Here is a 13,118-nt window from a genome sequence, read left to right as displayed (position 1 = left end):
AGACCCTTTGCTATGAGATTTGAAATTGAGCTCAGGTGCATCCTGTTTCCATTGAGCATCCTTGAGATGTTTCTACAACTTGATTGGAGTCCACCTATGGTAAATTCAATTGATTGGACATGATTTGGAAAGGCACACACCTGTCTAAATAAGTTCCACAGTTGACTGTGCATGTCAGAGCAAAAGCCAAGCCATGAGGTCGAAGGAATTGTCCGTACAGCCCCGAGACAGGATTGTGTCGAGGCACAGATCTGGGGAAGGGTACCAAAAAATGTCTGCAGCATTGAAGGTCCCCAAGAACACAGTGGCCTCCATCATTCTTAAATGGAAGAAGTTGGGAACCACCAAGACTCTTCCTAGAGCTGGCCACCCGGCCAAACTGACCAATCGGTGAAGAAGGGCCTTGGTCAGGGAGGTGACCAAGAACCCGATGGTCACTCTGACAGAGTTCCTCTGTGGAGATGGGAGAACCTTCCAGATGGACAACCATCTCTGCAGCACTCTACCAATTAGGCCTTGATGGTAGAGATCGGCCAGACGGAAGCCACTCCTTAGTAAAAGGCACATGACAGCCCGCTTGGAGTTTGCCAAAAGGCACCTAAAGACTCAGACCATGAGAAACAAGATTCTCTGGTCTGATAAAAACAAGATTGAACTCTTTGCCCTAAATGCCAAGTGTCACGTCTGGAGGAAACCTGACACCATCCCTACTGTGAAGCATGGTGGTGGCAGCATCCTGCTGTGGGGATGTTTTTCAGTGGCAGGGACTGGGAGACTAGTCGGGATCGAGACAAAGATGAACGGAGCAAAGTACAGAAAGGTCCTTGATGAAAACCTGCTCCAGAGCGCTCAGGACCTCCGACTGGGGTGAAGGTTCACCTTCCAACAGGACAACAACCCTAAACACACTGCCAAGACAACGCAGGAGTGGCTTCAGGAAAAGTCTCTGAATGTCATTGAGTGGCCGATCCAGAACCCGGACTTGAACCTAATCGAACATCTCTGGAGAGACCTGAAAATAGCTCCCCATCCAACCTGATAGAGCTTGAGAAGATCTGCAGTGAAGAATGGGAGGAACTCCCCAAATACAGGTGTCAAGCCAGTAGCGTCAAGCCAGTAGCGTCATACCCAAAAAGACTTGAGGCTGTAATCGCTGCCAAATGTGCTTCAACAAAGTACTGAGTAAAGGGTCTGAATACTGTCATATCCGTTCTTTATTTTTAATGAAATAGCAAAAAAAATCTAAAAAACAGTTTTTGCTTTGTCATTATGGGGTATTGTGTGTAGATTGATGAGGGGGAAGAAAAAAACTATTTAATCAATTTTAGAGTAACCTAACAAAATGTGGAAAAAGTCAAGGGGTCTGAATACTTTCCGAAGGCACTGTATATGTACTATAACCATGTGGCTGTCTGTTAGTACTCTGTGTTGGTTGAGCACGTCTGACCAGTGTTACAAAGTCATAACCTACTGGCCCTGGTTCTGATCAGTGGCCTGAGCAGGTTATAAGAGCAAAGTTGACAGCTCACTTTGAGACGTACCTCAGCCACAGAAATGTGGGTCTTAGGAGGGGTGAGGAGGATAGGGTATATGGCCAGCTGTTCATAGTGTGTCACATGCACACAAACAAAGCGGAAATCACACTAAGCAGTTAATGAGATCAGATGTCCTGTCACTGTGTAGTCAGGGAAGACTTACAGTTCCTCCCTCCCGCTCTACATTCCTCTCTGACTTTCACCCCTGATGTCAACAACAGTTTTCCCAGATATTATCCAATTGCATAGTGCAGTAAACAAGAGCTTCATCATAGAAAGATCATTCCCGTCTGCTGAGTGGAGGACTATGTAAAACTATGTATTTGATACCATTCCACTGATTTCGCTCCAGCCATTACCACAAGCCCGTCCTCCCCAATTGAGGTGCCACCAACCTCCTGTGGTACACAGACAAGATTTACTTGGGTCCCAGCCCATGTGGGGTGGAGGGGAATGTGGCAGCTGATGTACTGGCTAAACAAGCACTTTCCTCCTTGTCGCTGGCCCACACTCCAGGATAGTAGGTGGCGGTAATGCACCATAACGTTGACGGCCAAATGCCGATGAACCCCCACCGAAGAAGACATATTTTCTTTCAGTTGGACAAGAAAACATCGTACAGATACATACGGTGTAGTAGATTAAAGTATATATTTGCATATTTCAATACACGTATCAGCTTCATGAGCGACAATAACATTCTACGCGTGAAATGGAGTCTGCTTACAGTCGGTTCGATTCATATGACTTCGAGGTGGATCCGAATTTCCAGAGTGGTTTGAAAAATCTTCAGGCTTCCAGCGAGGAAACTGTTTTGGGGATTAAATTATTATTTTACAATCGGTACGTGTTGCTGACATCATATTTTACCAATCATATACATGAGCACTAAATGGTGAATAAATAGTACTATATTTGTTTATTATCAAAGAGTGCGCTCAATAACTCAATTGTTTACATTTTTGTTGATGGGGCATAAAACTGATTCGGCGCCGCCAAATGTCACATCGATAGCTAAAATGCCGGCAACTGTAAATAAAAGCCCACCTGCAGAATATTTATGTTTATTCATGGTTTTCGCCAGACCCGTCCAGGGATGTAGTAGAGGATAAACGCCGTTTAAGCACCTTTTTATGTGTGAAATAGCTTTTACTCGCCTTTTTATTTAGTTAATTATATTTTAACCGCGTATTATTGCGTCACTCATCTCTCTGTCCAACGGGAAACTGCCTACGAACTACCTTAGGCCAGACCTATAGTGTGACAAGTGCGTGAGAGGTCGCTGACAGTGGGATTTTTTTCAACATCCATCGATTCCTGGGGTGTCAACAGACATCCCCCAAACAAAAAATCCCTGACTCTCGGAGAATGAGTGTACAACTAGTAAAAGTCGTTGATATTTCAGTCAGATGTCTAGTTAGCTATGTAGCTCAAGGGCTCTCTGGCTATAAAGATGGACTACTATAAATTCTCATAACAAAATACCTTTTCTTAACAGTGAGTAGTGAGACAGACAGTGGTGAGTCAGGCTGCAATGAAGGATGCAAAGGAGATACACAGCAAGAGGTAGCATTGAAGCAAGTAGGGAGAGAGGTTAGTAGTACAGTGCTTCTCAAATTTGGGCTCCAGGACCCATGTGTGGTCTCCTAAAATGTAAATAGTGTCCCCTGAGAGAATCTTTAATCTTAATAAAACACATTAATAACTTGTTTCTCTTCAAATGGGTAAGGAATACAACATTTTAGAATGAACTAAGGGCCTTTCACACTGTCAGAATTTCCTTTCATGTCATGATGTGTTGGGACAGCCTGTGTAAGCTAAAATCTAGTGAAATATAAAGAGAATTGAAATATAAAGACAATCTATTATGTACTCGGAACAAAAATATAAACGCAACATTTTTCACTATTGACTTACCACTCATATATGTAGTAAATAAGTAGTGAAACGTATTATTGAGTAGAACATCTAACACCATTCCCAGACTGAACGTGCACCATTGTGTGCAAATTGATTTTGTCCCCCCACACCAAACGCGATCACGACACGCAGGTTGGAATATCAAAACAAACTCTGAACCAATTATATTAATTTGGGAACAGGTCGAAAAGCATTAAACATTGATAGCAATTTAGCACGCTAGCTAATTTGTCCTATTTAGCTAGCTTGCTGTTGCTAGCTAATTTGTCCTGGGCTATAAATGTTGAGTTGTTATTTTACCCGAAATGCACAAGGTCCTCTACTACGACAATTAACCCATACATAAAACGGTCAACCGAATCCTTTCTAGTCAACTCTCCTCCTTCCAGACCTTGTCTTCTTTGCACTTTATATGGGGATTGGCATCTAACTTTCATAGTATTACCACGACGACCGTCCGACCTCAGTTCATCTTTCAATCACCCACGTGGGTATAACCAAGGAGGAGATGGCACGTGGGTATCTGCTTCTATAATCCAAAGAGGAGTTGGGAGAGGCAGGACTTGCGGACTTCAGCGTCACAAATAGAACTGACTTCTATTTTGGCGCGCGCGAGCAGTGTTGGTGCAATGATTGAATAACATGTATGTGTAAATTTATTTTGTAATGCACGCGACGTAAGCGGTGTGGTCAGAATGTAAGCTAGTGATCAATAGCATTTTTTTTCATTCGGTTTTTGCAATATACTGCCATCTTGTGGCGACTAAACAATTGCATATAGGAACTATTACAAAGCGATGGTCCTTGAAAATAAATATTAGTGCTTGAAAAAGTACTTGAAAGTCCTTGAATTTGACTTGCCACTGTCTGACTGAACCCTGTAATGGGATATTTCATTAGAGCAAATGTACTTTTTATTTTCAAGAGGATCATTTGTTTACAAGTCTCCCAATAGTAGATCCTAAGTTTTTCTGTTGACAAAAGCAAAACAGTTGTATTCTCCTCTGTAAGCCATTTTCTTCAAAAACCATGAGGTATTGAAATGACCATGGCTATATGTAACCGATGTGAAATGGCTAGCTAGTTAGCGGTGGTGCGCGCTAATAGCCTTTCAAACGGTGACGTCACTCGCTTTGAGACCTTGAAGTAGTGGTTCCCCTTGCTCTGCAAGGGCCGCGGCCTTTGTGGAGCGATGGGTAATGATGCTTTGTGGGTGACTGTTGTTGATGTGTGCAGAGGGTCCCTGGTTCGCGCCCGGGTCGGGGCGAGGGGACGGACTAAAGTTAAACTGTTACATATACATCTTAAAGATTGTGACTATTTGTTTGTTTTTCACATTCTTCATTGTATTTATCCTTGCTAGATTCGTCGAGCCCATTGACTTGGATGGGTACAAACAATGGCGTGTAAGTTCTACTGCCCTGTCCTCGACATCCTCCATGGGTGACAACATTGAACAGTTGGAGAAGTTTGACCACTTGACTATTGCAGATTCAAATTCTGATATTTGTGAAAGTACCACTGGTGGAACCTCAGCGAACACAGATGCAGCCCTTTCATTCGAGGAAGTGTTCCGGCTAGTCCAAGCAGGAGAGGAGGTCCCAGGCCTGTCAAAGCTGGACATAAAACCTAATAACCAAACTCCAACTCCCTCGCAGATGGAGAGGAGGACAAAACCCTGGGAGAAGTCTAAGACACACATGTGACTTGTACACATTACCTTTTCCCTCACTGTCCACCTTTGAAGAAAAGTTCATTTTGACCAGCTGTTAATATCCTCTAAACTTGCAATAAAAACATTTTTTGTTGTTGCTTTTCACCATTTGATCAAATAAGATAAAAATCGTCATTGCATTGCATTGTTCCTATAGAACTTTCTCGATCTGATCTGTCTAAAACAACTACACCAAACATGTTAAATAGTTCCAGTTTGACTCCTTTTATTTCTGAGGATAGTGTATTAAGCGAGGGTGATATTAGCACCTTGGAGTTGCTGGTTGTGGAGGAGCAGCCATGTAGTGTGATTGGGGCCAGCGCTTAGTGTTCATCTTCTGCTTGGTGGCAGTGTCTGTCCTCGTGACCTGTGCTGATGGTCCTTCAGAAGCTCTGGGATGGGGGGGCTGGGTGATGGGGAGCAGAATGCTGTAGGGCATGGCCTTGTAAACTGTCAACTACAGAGAGACAAAGACACAAAATAAATAAACAGGCACATCCTTATCCCTTTTGATTTTGAACAACAGAGATGGTGACTAATACTCTCTAAAAAATGACAGAGCACATAGAGTCAGTTGTAGGGCTTTACTATATGTCGTCTTACCTGCTCTTGACTGCTGAAGGTTGGAGGTCAGAGGCACAGGGCGGAAGGTGATGTCTCACTTTCTGTTTGTATGCTTGTCCTGAAATGCTGCTGGTCTGAGGGAAGGACCGTTAAGGCAACACTCAATTGTTAGGCAAAGTAACCACACAAGAAAATGTGAGTTGCAGTCAGTACTTTAATGTGATGTGTGTAGACGACTGGTGAGTGTGGTTGGAATGTGTCTGGTGGAAAAAGTACCCAATTGTCATACTTGAGTAAAAGTAAAGATATCTTAATAGTGACTTAAGTAAAAGTGAGTCACCCAGTAAAATACTACTTGAGAAAAAGTATTTGGTTTTAAATATACTTTAGTATCGAAAGGAAATGTAATTGTTAAAATATACTTAACCCTTGTGTGGTGTTCATGTTTTTGTTATTCACCCAATGTTTGCGGGTCTGATGGACCTACAACATTATTGTTAAAAAAAAAAAATACAGCCATTACAATTTACATAAAAAGACTTAATGAATACTTAGATGTTGACATATCAATTACAAGCAGTATAGACAGCATACATGGTTAATATTTGCCATTTACCTCTGCTAGATCACAGTTGTCAATAAAAGCACTATTAGTTTTATAAAATTAGATTTTTTGTTAACAAAAATCTATTATAATCAAGACATGGGTGGAATAATCATGTTTATCTTGAACACATATAAATTAAACAAGGTTTTTATCACTATTGATGTTTATTGCTTTGAACTGAACAAATTGGAAGGACAAATTTTACATACAGTATTTTATGGAAATTATAAATGAGCCCCATTGAAAACAAATTAAGGCTGGTCTACACACCACACGAGGGACAGAGTTTTACTGTGTGTGTGTTGCAAATGTATTTCTTGCACTTGATGCATGTGTACTGTGTCTTTCTTGGGTCCACACACATTGTAGCGGTTCTTCTTGTTGCTACCGGCTGCAATCTAGAATGATGAAAACACTTACTCACTCACTCATTCACATATATAGTTACAGTAGGCCAAGGTAGGAGAGTCAGACACGCACACATGAAACAACATCACTCACACTTACTTCCGGTATTGGAGTTGTTGGTTCTGTGGGTCGGGCGGATGGGGCATCCTCATCCTGAATCCTCCTCACAATGGCTGCAGAAGCTGAGGTCCTTGGGATATGTTGCCTCCTTTGGATTTAAGGTCTCACCAATGCCTTGCCCAGCTCCTCAAGAAAGAGCCATCTCATCTGGAGCTTCCCTCTGTTCCAATCTGGGTTCAACGCCATCCAGATGACAAACACGTTGTACTCCGAGATGTCCAAGATGTTGAAGAATATCACAAGTGGCCAGCGTAGGGTTCTTCTTTTGCAAGTAGCCAGTCACCAGCTTGTCTAAATTGTCCACCCCTCCTTTTGTGGCATTGTAATCCATTATGATTTCTGTTTTTTGATGTTCCTGGCCACAGATTCTCCCATCCCTGTGCAGCGTACTCATGAGTACCACATTTTTGCCTTTCTTTGGCACGTACGACACTAGAGACAAGTCGGCCGTGAACACAAACTTAGAGGAATTGATTGGCCTGTTCCGTGTATTCAACAGCTGAGGTGGGAGCTCTGGCTTGTTTTTTCGTACGGTTCCTACCATCGTCAGCTTCCTCTTGAGGAGCTCCTGTCCCAGCGTGTGTGAAGTACAAAAGTTATTGCATGTGATGTTGTGGCAACGGAGTCCCTGTGTCACGTCCAGGACAACCTGCATCCCTTGGTTCTTCTCAGGGGCTCCTCCATCTGGCTTCCCCTTATACACTTGCAAGTTCCACGCATATGATGAAGCAGCATCACAGGCAGCCCAGATATTGATTCCATATCTTGCAGGTTTAGATGGTATGTACTGCTTGAAGGTGCAGTGGCCCCTAAATGGCATAAGCTACTCATCAACAGTAACGTTGGGCCCAGGGTTGTAAAACAGGGGAAAGCAGTCCACCCACTTGTCTCACACTGACCTGATTGCAGCTAGCTTGTGTCTCTGCCCCCGAGTTGGTCTGGTGTCTCGGTTATCGAAGCGGATAATCCTTGAAATAATGTGGATGTTTTGCAGAAACATTGTTGCACGGAAAAGTTCTCTGCCAGTTTCTGCATCCCGCAGTGATTCTGTGGGATGTGGAAACAGCAGCAAGGATACGAACCTCAAAGTATGTATGTAAATGAGTTTTATCCATCTCCCCATTCTCTCCAAAAACACACATTGCCTCCAAATTAGTGCAGTGCAGAATGATTTTCTGGATGGTGTCTGGGATGAACAGTTCAAAAGAAGACTTTACATCCTGCACATGAGTAACTGCCATCCGCGTCGGCCCTAGTTGCATCCTTATCACATTGGCAGCCATGCGGGGTGGCTCATTCCTTGGGCAAGAAGACCATTCAATTTCACAATTTTTTTACATCCATATTTCTCCTCCTGCTGGCTGCTGACGGGCAGGTCCTGGGGCTGGCTGAGGGTCAATATCATCCTCTTCTTCTAACTCACTGTCAGACTCATGATCCTCATCTTCTGAAAATTCTTAATCTTACAAAGTGGAAGACGTTCCTTCCACACTAACTTCTCTCTCTGTAAAAATTATTTCTAAGGCCTTCTGAGCAGAGATAATTTTTGCCATACTGATTGATTGTGGTAAGGAGCCACACATGCAAAGCTATTTATTTGTTGTGTCCCTCCCCCAATTTGCACCTTGCTGGGGTAGAGTGTGGGAAAATACAGAATTTTGTACAATGTATCGAAAGAATGTATTGTAATAATATTGTGCAGGTTCCCACAATACATTGTGTAGTTTCACACACTACAAAGGGTAAAGAGTGCAAGAAAACCGGGAGACAGGCAGACAGACAGGGAGACAGACAGGTTCTTGGTGCTATGTTGAAACAGCAGGCCCAGGGAGGAGGAAGACAGAGTAGGCACACAGCAAACATTTTTGTTTCATTTTTACTTGTTTTCACCTACACACACACTCTTCCACACTTCTATTACCCTCGGGTCCAGTGGACCCGAACACCACATATGTAATATAAATGTGTAGGTGGGTGCACAATGTGCACTCAATGAAAATGTGTTATTTTACATGTTCTTCACAGAAAATGAGCCAAGTCCAATGAGTCTCAGGTTGAAAAGATCATTAATTGTATAATTTTTATTTTCGTAAACATTGAAAATGGGTCCCACAGACCCAAACAGCCCACTATAAGGAGTTGCTAGAGCGCGATGAGCCAAGTAAAGCCCCACCGGCCAAACCTTCCCCTAACCCAGACAACTGTGCGCCGTCCTATGGGACTCCCAGCCACGGACGGTTGTGGCACAGCCTGGGAATGAACCCAGTTCTGTAGTAATGCCTCTAGCCCGTTCTGTAAGCTTGTGTGGCCTATGACTTCGCGGCTGAGCCGTTGTTGCTCCTTGATGTTTCCACTTCACAATAACAGCACTTACAGTTGACCGGGGCAGTTCTAGCAGGGCAGAAATTTGACGAACTGACTTGTTGGAATGGTGGCATCCTCTGACGGTGCCACGTTGAAAGTCACTGAGCTCTTCAGTAAGGCCATTCTACTGCCAATGTTTGTTTATGGAGATTGCATGGCTGTGTGCTCGATTTTATACACCTGTCAGCAACGGTGTGACTGAAGTAGCCGAATCCACTAATTTGAAGGGGTGTCAGCATACTTTTGTATATATAGTGCAGGGATCATCAACTAGATTCATGCGCGCCATTTTTTTCTTGAGTGGATGGTCGGGGGACTGGAACATAATTACAAATTATTTGTAGACTGCAAATTGCCCACAAGAAACCCAAACAGATACAATATTTGACTAAAGTATAATAATTTCAAACCTTGCTTACATTTGTATTTGATCAGGTGTCTTTCTGTTATGTGTGGAAATACTTAGGAACAGGTTTCCCAAATTAAAAACACTTGGAGCTGATTTCCTGGTGTTTTTACATGTTTTTTATGTCCAACAATGAAAAGCCATATATATTTATATATATATATTAAACCAGTTAAATAAAACCAGCTGCAGGCCAAAATCGGGGAACCCTGATATAGTGTATCATACTAAGTGTCTCAGATTTACAGTATGTACAGAATAATACGAAATGCTCTGAGACCAGGTTGGTTCCAAAGGCCCAGACCATAATGACTGACCATAGCCACACCAAATGTTTTAAAACGTTGTCTCCTGCTGAACGCGCCTGAGAACGGCAGCGTGGAGGAGAAGAGTCAGGATGTTATAGGATGAACAGGGTTGAACATTGGCTGTCGTGGTTCCGAAATACAAAACTATGTTGAAAGGATATAAGACATATTTCATGAACCAAAACAATATTATAAAAATATTAATGTGCATTTTGTTATAGAGTGGGTAATCGGCGTCTTGAAGGGGAGGTTCCATATTCTTGATGGGCTACTTCCTTTTCAGTTTGTGAAAATAGGGAGGTGTTTTCAACTTTGATAAATATGTCAACAAATGTGGTATTCAACAATAACATGTTGGGGGATGGGTAGTGTCCAGACTCCTAATTCAAGAGCTCAAATTAAAGTAAAATCTTAACATGAAAATCAAAGCAGTATACCTGGTCAACCTAGTCAATTAAGCCAAATCATCTGTTATTGTTAGCTCATTAGACACTGTTATTGTTAGCTCCTTAGTGTTGATATGATTGACTTAATACATGTCCCAGCATCTACCAGCATCTACCTTACTGAACTGCTCTCCACCCTGCACTGTCTGTGTGAAAAGGCAATGCAACAATGCTCTCCTTCAACGTGAGCAAGACAAAGGAGATGATCGTGGTCTACAGGAAAAGGAGGGCCAAACACGCCCCCATTCACATCGACAGGGTTGTAGTGGAGCGGGTCAAGAGTTTCAAGTTCCTTGGTGTCCACATCACCAACAAACTGTCATGGTCCAAACACACCAAGAAAGTCGTGAAGAGGGCACGACAAAGCCTTTTCCCCCTCAGACTGAAAATATTTGGCATGGGTCCCCAGATCCTCAAAAAGTTCAACAGCTGCACCATCGAGAGCATCCTGACCAGTTGCATCACCACCTGGTATGGCAACTGCTCGGCATTTGACCGTAAAGCGCTACAGAGGGTAGTGCATACGGCCCAGTACATCACTGGAGCCAAGCTTCCTGCCATCCAGGACCTACAGTGGGGAGAATAAGTATTTGAGACACTGCCGATTTTGCAGGTTTTCCTACTTACAAAGCATGTAGAGGTCTGTAATTTTTATCATAGGTACACTTCAACTATGAGAGACGGAATCTAAAACAAAAATCCAGAAAATCACATTGTATGATTTTTAAGTAATTAATTTGCATTTTATTGCATGACATAAGTATTTGATACATCAGAAAAGCAGAACTTAATATTTGGTACAGAAACCTTTGTTTGCAATTACAGAGATCATACGTTTCCTGTAGTTCTTGACCAGGTTTGCACACACTGCAGCAGGGATTTTGGCCCACTCCTCCATACAGACCTTCTCCAGAATCTTCAGGTTTCGGGGCTGTCGCTGGGCAATACGGACTTTCAGCTCCCTCCAAAGATTTTCTATTGGGTTCAGGTCTGGAGACTGGCTAGGCCACTCCAGGACCTTGAGATGCTTCTTAGGGAGCCACTCCTTAGTTGCCCTGGCTGTGTGTTTCGGGTCGTTGTCATGCTGGAAGACCCAGCCACGACCCATCTTCAATGCTCTTACTGAGGGAAGGAGGTTGTTGGCCAAGATCTCGCGATACATGGCCCCATCCATCCTCCCCTCAATATGGTGCAGTCGTCCTGTCCCCTTTGCAGAAAAGCATCCCCAAAGAATGATGTTTCCACCTCCATGCTTCACGGTTGGGATGGTGTTCTTGGCGTTGTACTCATCCTTCTTCTTCCTCCAAACATGGCGAGTGGAGTTCAGACCAAAAATATATATTTTTGTCTCATCAGACCACATGACCTTCTCCCATTCCTCCTCTGGATCATCCAGATGGTCATTGGCAAACTTCAGACGGGCCTGGACATGCGCTGGCTTGAGCAGGGGGACCTTGCGTGCACTGCAGGATTTTAATCCATGACGGCGTAGTGTGTTACTAATGGTTTTCTTTGAGACTGTGGTCCCAGCTCTCTTCAGGTCATTGACCAGGTCCTGCCGTGTAGTTCTGGGCTGATCCCTCACCTTCGTCATGATCATTGATGCCCCACGAGGTGAGATCTTGCATGGAGCCCCAGACCGAGGGTGATTGACCGTCATCTTGAACTTCTTCCATTTTCTAATAATTGCGCCAACAGTTGTTGCCTTCTCACCAAGCTGCTTGCCTATTGTCCTGTAGCCCATCCCAGCCTTGTGCAGGTCTACAATTTTAGCCCTGATGTCCTTACACAGCTCTCTGGTCTTGGCCATTGTGGAGAGGTTGGAGTCTGTTTGATTGAGTGTGTGGACAGGTGTCTTTTATACAGGTAACGAGTTCAAACAGGTGCAGTTAATACAGGTAATGAGTGGAGAACAGGAGGGCTTCTTAAAGAAAAACTAACAGGTCTGTGAGAGCTGGAATTCTTACTGGTTGGTAGGTGATCAAATACTTATGTCATGCAATAAAATGCAAATTAATTAGTTAAAAATCCTACAATGTGATTTTCTGGATTTTTGTTTTAGATTCCGTCTCTCACAGTTGAAGTGTACCTATGGTAAAAATTACAGACCTCTACATGCTTTGTAAGTAGGAAAACCTGCAAAATCGGCAGTGTATCAAATACTTGTTCTCCCCACTGTATATACTAGGCGGTGTCAGAGGAAGGCCCAAAAAATTGTCAAAGACTCCAGTCACAGTCTCTCTGCCACCGCCCGGCAAGCGGTACTGGAGCGCCAAGTCTAGGTCCAAAAGGCTCCTTAACAGCTTCTACCCCCAAGCCATAAGACTGCTGAACAATGAATCAAATAGCCACCTGGACTATTTACATTGACCCCCCCCCCACCCCTACCTACTGTACATGTACAAATTACCTCGCCTAATCTGTACCCCCGCACATTGACTCGGTACCGTGTACAGTTGAAGTCGGAAGTTTACAGACACTTAGGTTGGAGTACTCCAGACATTTCTTGTTAACAAGCTTTAGTTTTGGCAAGTCGGTTAGGACATCTACTTTGTGCATGACACAAGTAATTTTGCCAACAATTGTTTAAAGACAGATTATTTCACTTATAACTCACTGTATCACAATTCCAGTGGGTCAGAAGTTTAAATACACTAAGTTGACTGTGCCTTTTAACAGCTTGGACAATTCCAGAAAATGATGTCATGGCTTAAGAAGCTTCTGAT

The 13,118-nt window shown here is 43.3% G+C and overlaps 1 long non-coding RNA gene across 1 annotated transcript; it reads left to right on the top strand.

Moving 5' to 3' along the window:
• Positions 1-2,114: 2,114 nt before the first annotated feature.
• Positions 2,115-5,274, top strand: LOC120058882. The gene is made up of 2 exons (XR_005478069.1): positions 2,115-2,378; positions 4,819-5,274. It is a non-coding gene; the product is annotated as an uncharacterized LOC120058882 (long non-coding RNA).
• The last annotated feature ends 7,844 nt before the right edge of the window (positions 5,275-13,118 follow it).

Source organism: Salvelinus namaycush, chromosome 14 (assembly GCF_016432855.1).
Source record: "Salvelinus namaycush isolate Seneca chromosome 14, SaNama_1.0, whole genome shotgun sequence".
Taxonomy (NCBI): domain Eukaryota; kingdom Metazoa; phylum Chordata; class Actinopteri; order Salmoniformes; family Salmonidae; genus Salvelinus; species Salvelinus namaycush.
This window is presented reverse-complemented; position numbering and strand designations above follow the sequence as displayed.